Source organism: Hippocampus comes, unplaced genomic scaffold (assembly GCF_001891065.2).
Source record: "Hippocampus comes isolate QL1 unplaced genomic scaffold, H_comes_QL1_v1.1 scaffold68, whole genome shotgun sequence".
NCBI lineage: Eukaryota > Metazoa > Chordata > Actinopteri > Syngnathiformes > Syngnathidae > Hippocampus > Hippocampus comes.
Genome location: NW_017805625.1, coordinates 6,117,412 through 6,124,029, shown reverse-complemented (window position 1 = coordinate 6,124,029; position 6,618 = coordinate 6,117,412). Strand labels below are relative to the sequence as shown.

The window sequence follows — 6,618 nt, the reverse complement described above, 5'->3', positions numbered from 1 at the left end:
CCACAAACCAAAGTTATATCCATTTTCAAACCCTACAATATAAAGCTGTATTGAAAATATATGAATGACATTTGCGTTACTCTTCACCGCAAAGAACCTTGAGCAAAGAACCTTGTCACGTAAACAAATCAATAAGATGAACATTCAAACAAGGACATTTACTCCATGCAACTCTATTGGCTCCTCGAGTTAGTCGCTCCGCTGAGCCTCCCTAAATAAATTCTCATGCTAGGACGGGTATAGGGAGGGACTTTGTGTTCCCATGGTGTCGGGTAGAGAGCAGATGGTGAGGCTGCACTGGTGCCGGTGTCGGTGTCGGACGAGTCTCAGTGCGGCTGACCTGCAGCAACCAGACGCTCGTCACTGCAATCTCGCCTAACGGGGGATCTATTGCGCTGATTTCTGTGTTGACAACTTGCTGAAATTTGCGCATCTCGTCGCGCAATATCGTCGTCGTCAGTGTGGAGGAGCTGCGGATGGTGCACGGGTCGAGCATCCTTGTTTTCCAGCGCTTCGTACGGTGAGACCATTGCGCGTTATTTATGCTCTGAAATGTTCGCTGCAGATCGAAGGTAATAGGTAAACCTTGGATAAAGTTAGTCATTTTTATTCCTCTGTTTTGTGAACACACTGGGGGAAAAAATGATCAATTTTTCACAAGGCGTACGGTGGTCCTCGTGCAGCGCATCAACGCTGCACATAAAAAATAAATAATTTCACATTGCCACCGACACAATCGTCTAGTTGGTAAAAACGCGTTATGGAATAGCGTGAGGGGAAAAAAATACATTTGTTGTGAAAGTATGCAGTCATCTGCTAAAATATGTACACTGGGTGAAAAGTCCAGAAAACATTTTCAAGGACGTGATGTGTAGATATGATTGTGATGAAGGTTTGTATTTCAGAGGGAGCAAAACAAAGAACGTGTGACTGCGGTGTTAGACTGTTTATTCAATGGAGCAACTTGAATGGATTAAGTTATCCAACAAGATGACCGCGATTGTTGTTGTCTTGACAATATAAGTGCACTTGACTGTGATTACACTAACAATGCACGAACTGCAGTGTCAGAGTGCCACCGAAACAATCGACCCGACAACTATGCTGACCATCAGAACGATTTGCATGCCCATGAGAGCAGACTGTGGCTTGGCTCCAGATTTTAGCAGATGTGAGCGCTTGAATACTGAAGAGAGTGTGCAGACGCTGGGGGTGTACATTGTTAGAGGAATCACCTTTGTCAAGTGGTCCATTGTTTCATTAGATGCATTACACCTGTTACTAAAACCAACATCACCAAAAAAAAAAAGCGGATTACAAACTCGGAGGTTGATTTCGAATTGCAACAAGAGAAATGTGATGGTTTGTTTCATCATCTATAGACTGTCAAGCACAACCATACAACTTTGTGGTGTTTACTTTGTCTAGATAACAAAAGGAGACCCACATGTCACCGTCCATGATTGGTGACCTTAACCCAGTTGTTACAATGTCCATGCGCTCAGTTGGTAACATCTAGGGAAACAAAGGAACTTTTTGCTGTCTTTGTGTTGCCGTGTGTTTGTTGGGTCATTGTGCTTAACTGCGCTGGTTGTTGGGATTGAGCTGAAGGTAGAAATGTTGTGGAACATGGTGAGGTTTTGTTATCAACGTCAACAAAGAAGAAAACGCGCTGTACACATGAGCACGGAATTGTCTTACATATGCTAGTGTACAATAGAGAATTAAGTTTTGCGACTTCACTTTGATGTTTCATCTGACAAAAAAAAAAATGAAGATGTGATGAGTGGAGCAAAAAAAAAAGTCAAGATTTTGAGCAAGTGTTTATTCTGGCTCAAAGATGGTTGTGCGAATTGTACATATGCAGACATGCTACGCTTTAATTTTACGCTTTAAAGTCGTTGCAATGTACGCTCCTTTAGTTTCATGGCATAGTATTTTCATTTCGGTCCATCTGTCCTCCCCTATGACCTTCCTGCTTCAGCAGAGCTGTGCATCCGCTCCCTCCTTTTGGACTAAGAGGACATGCATCTATATCTCCTGCTCAGCTCTGCAGCTCTGCCATCAGCAGCTGCACCAAAGCCCTGCGTGATGTGAAGTGAAACTCTTGCATACTAATAGAGCACCAATAGGATGTCTCAGGGCGGCTGGAGCAGAGACCAAATACTGAAAACATCAGGCGGCGCGGCTCAGTTCATCCATGATTCTGGAGAAAACCGCTATGTTGTGTGACTTTATTAATGATGTCCATTCTGGGTTTGCGTTACAATAACATTCTCATTAGCAAACTCTTTGGCAAATCCATTTAGCCCACTTTGGAGCATGAATGGCAGTATTCGCATTTGGTTATGAAACGCACGATGGTGGCATGGGCGTTGTCATGGTGACGGCATGCTAGTGGGCCTGTGTGCGGTTGCTGATCCAGGAAAGGCTGTTTATATTTGGTGGCCAGTGAAAAGGCTGCTTAGAATCAGGGTAGTGGAGGCAGTACCGCAAGAAAAGGGATGCGCTGTTCAATCATATCTGGGAGATTCCACATCACGCAAAATCTGGTTGCACCAGTATGAATAAATGACCAGATGAACATCATAGCAAGCTGTGAGTACTAGTTTGTGAAACCTAATTTTGGAAAATTCCGAATAACTTATAATATCGCATTTGTACATTACGGATGGCATGAATCAGAGCAGCCTCATTACATCCCCATAATTACACTGGGCTGTCTTGTGACGTGGTTAATATTTGTGACCGAAGAGGCATCCTACTGTTCGGTTTGTGGATGGGTAGTTGGATTAAAACCTCATAAGGATCGGCTAAGCAAAGAAAATAAATCCCCCCTGCTGGAGCCTTCAATTCAAACATTTGATTGGATAATGTCAAGCTGTTGAGGGATTTTGCTGCTTATTCTTGTTGATTTGTGATTGTATGCATATCCTAAAATGCGAGGTAAAAAGTATTCTGTCAAAGTATCCATTGCAGTTAAAAAAATATATAATGGATGCAACTGAGTAAACTGTATTGGCTTGACAATGCCACATCTGTCCGCCGCTTCAGCCTGCAGAATTAATAATAGCTTCTCGGGATACAGTACAGACGCTGCTGCGTAGGCAGGGAGGGAATTAATCTCAGACCTAATCTCTCTCTTCCCTCAGAACAAGAGTTCACAAAGGTGTTATTCCAGCAAAGCCATTCTTACAGCCTTTTGCCAGATTAGCGCTTCACTCTCGGAGAAATCATCCTTTGGGTTCCCACGTCTCCCCGATTGATATTCTTGTCAAGCGATGAGACAAGCGTGAATATTTGCACTTCTTCCTCACGTTGCACATGAAAGGAAGTTTGTCTCATCAAATCAGATTCATTTTTATTGACATCCAGTAACACGTATTTATGTTGTTGTGATATGTGAATGGATTGAGGTGCGAGATGTCAACTACACTAAAAGGGACTTCAGAGAGGTGCTACGTTTGTACTTGTTCTGTTGGGCAACATATGGGCAAATCTATTATTGCAAACCATATAATATAGTTTCTCCAGAATCTTAATTTTTCATTGCCTTCACAATTCTCTGCTTACAAAGTTGTGACATTGGGGGAAGGGCCTTTTCTCTTCCAGCAGTGCACAAAGTGTTTTGTGTGAAGGAACTTCAACCTCACCAAACACCTTTGGGGTGAGTTGGAGCAAAGACTGTGAACCAAACGGTCCTCTCAATGGTCCAACACCTTGTCACCTATGACCCCACAAATGCTCTTCTGGATGAATGGACACACAGTTCCAAAGAAGCACTCCAACATAGTGTAAAAAAAGTCTTTCCAGAAGAGTGGAAGCTGCTATAACAGCAAAGGGTGAACCTACTCCATAGTTTCATCTATTTTCATGTCCTGTGGTGTAATGGCCAAGACTCCCATTAAGTACGAATGTGCTGCAGTGATTATGAAGCAAGCCATCAGCGAAATGGACCAAATGTGCCCAGCAGTGCTTCCTTGGATCAACAAGGTCATAGCAGCACAGAGAGAAGGAGAAAAAGAGAAGGGGATGGGGGGGAGCGAGGAAGCGAGGGAGAGAGGAAGGAATGGCTTTAGACACCCACGGCGCTGCCAGGTTGCCGAAAACCTGACTCCAGGTGTCAGTGATTCATGGCCTCCGCATGACAATAACAATTATTCTGGCTATCTCTGTGAATTTCATATCTGAGCAGCACAAACACACATTGCAAGAGTGATACCATTGCAGTTACACCACGATAGCTCACAACAACAGGCACGCGGTCTAATCAATCGGGTTGAAGAACCTAATGGCTAATTAAAGCGAAGTTGAGGTTGATTCATTTGGCATCTTCAGTAATATAAGAAGGATGTCCAGGAAAGCTGCCGGATGTACTTGGTAGGTGAGTTATGATCTATGTTTGAGAATGAAGAAGTCCTTTGTAGAGACAGGTGAGCTGATACAAAGCAAGTGTTCTTACTCTTAATAGTGAAAACAAACAGATTCTGTTCTGATGAGTTACACAAAAATTGTGTACATTATACTGAAATAATGGCTATTTTGTCTCAATTTACTCACAAATTGACTTACCGGTATTCATTGTGAAATCGGCCTTTTAGTTGAACACAAAGTCCACATATCCATATTTCACCGCTCATATACAGTATGCACACCGTAATGTATGTACATGTAAACAAACTACTGTAGGTGCACACTTGTGTGTGTGTGTGTGCGTACACTCGAGATGACACGACTGTAAATGCTACTACACTCGAGGTCATGCAAGGAATTTATTAACGACCATTACTCATGGACACATCCTGCAGCAGAATTACCGTATTATAATGTTTGGGTTTGTTTTGTTTTTTTGTCTGCCTTGTGACTAAGCACAAATGTACAAGCTTTAGCCTCTCAATTCCTGAGGGAAATATCTGGCTCTTAATCCATTATGTCCACTGCTTATAGTCCGATCTGATGGTGTACAGCAGGGGTGTCAAACATACGGCCTGCGGGCCGGAACCGGCCCCCAAGGAGGTTCGATCCGGCCCGCAGGATCATTTAAAAGTGGGAAAAAAATGCATTAAGGACACAGAATGAATATTTTAAATAAAATGCAATTCGTGGATAATCCACTAGGGGGGCACACTGTTTTGATCAGGGAAGAAAACAGCAGTCTCAGTCTCTCACCGAGATAGACTCAACGCAGCAAATGATATAAAAGCGCCAATCAATGTTTCTTGAGACCAAAACAAAGGAAAAAGATGATATTTTGGTGATTCATAGCACAGTATGGTATAATGTTAATGGTTCGGCCCACTTGACATCTCCCGAGTCCGTATGTGGCCCACAATGTGAAATGAGTTTGACAGCCCTGGTGTACAGTAGGTCGTTCGAGGTATTTCCCTGTAAACATGTGTCACCACCTACACTGCACACTGTTTTTTGTGTGGGTGCACAGTGGATATGAAAAGTCAACATACCGCTGTACAAATGCCATATTTTTGTAAGATAGTGAAGGAAATGAATACAAATGATATAAAGTTGGTGCCGTTGTGTGTACATCCTCTTAAATTTGGGAATGTATGAGTGTTTTTAATGAATCAATCACTTTCAAACTCATGTTAAATGTTGCCATCTTCTTGGACTTTCTCTGAGCAAAAGAGATTATGCAGAGAGAAGCAGTGATGTCATGTTATTGCAGAAAGATCGCGGGACTTACGAAGGACCCAATCAGCTCTCGTGTCATCCATCCACTGTGCACATTGGGAGCACATTTGCATTTTAGTGAAGCTTATTTTGTCTGTGCAAAAGAATCTCTGAGAATTTACATGCAGTGTCCAAAGGAAGTGTAATTTCTAGCATGCTTTAAGAATCAAGATTTGATTTGACTATTCAGTGTGGTAGTGATTGAAGCCCAGAGGGTCAACACAATTACAAAATAAAATCACCTTTTTTGTCCCTCTGTTACTTCCGCTTCTGAAAGTATTTGCAAACTTCACTAGATAAATCTGCACAATCTGATATATTGTAATTACTCGATTTAGATGGACATAATTGAAGGTGATGCATGTTGCACTAGTTTGCAGGGGTGTACGACGGCAATGTACTCTATTATGCTAAATAAGACGTACCCTAAGCTACATACAAGATCAAAATATTAGACACACCTCATCAAATGTGTAGTGGCGTCGACACCTCCACAAACTACAATAGCAAAACTAAATATTGTAAATTGATATCGCTCTGAAAACAAAACACGTATAATACATAAATATTTTTTCATACAGCTCTTACATAAGATCTCAAACCCAAATTGCCTACTTGTGGTTGGACAGTATTCTGCTTCTTTTACTTTCAAAATTTGTTTCTCCTCGCACGTCTTGCCTTTGCCCGAGCATGGATTAGGACACTCTGCCCAAAGCACAGTGCTGATATGTGAAAAATGTTTACGCGTCATATTTTTATGACTTTCTGTCATGAGCCCGCATCATGAGCAAGGAGTGATTAGCAGTGAAGAGCACACATTCTGTGTTTATTAAGCCTGTTGTGTAATGGGCTCAAAGCCATAGCTGCTGACTGTGCCAATCACACACACACACACACACACACACACACACACACACACACACGCACACG

At 42.3% G+C, this 6,618-nt stretch overlaps 1 protein-coding gene across 1 annotated transcript in view; it reads left to right on the top strand.

Moving 5' to 3' along the window:
• Window positions 1–247: 247 nt before the first annotated feature.
• Window positions 248–6,618, top strand: part of LOC109522341 (leucine-rich repeat neuronal protein 1-like) — a 10,104-nt gene continuing 3,733 nt past the window's right edge. Inside the window, exon 1 of the mRNA XM_019880843.1 lies at window positions 248–520. The gene's annotated coding sequence lies outside the window, so the exon portion shown is untranslated. The remainder of the gene's footprint in view (window positions 521–6,618) is intronic.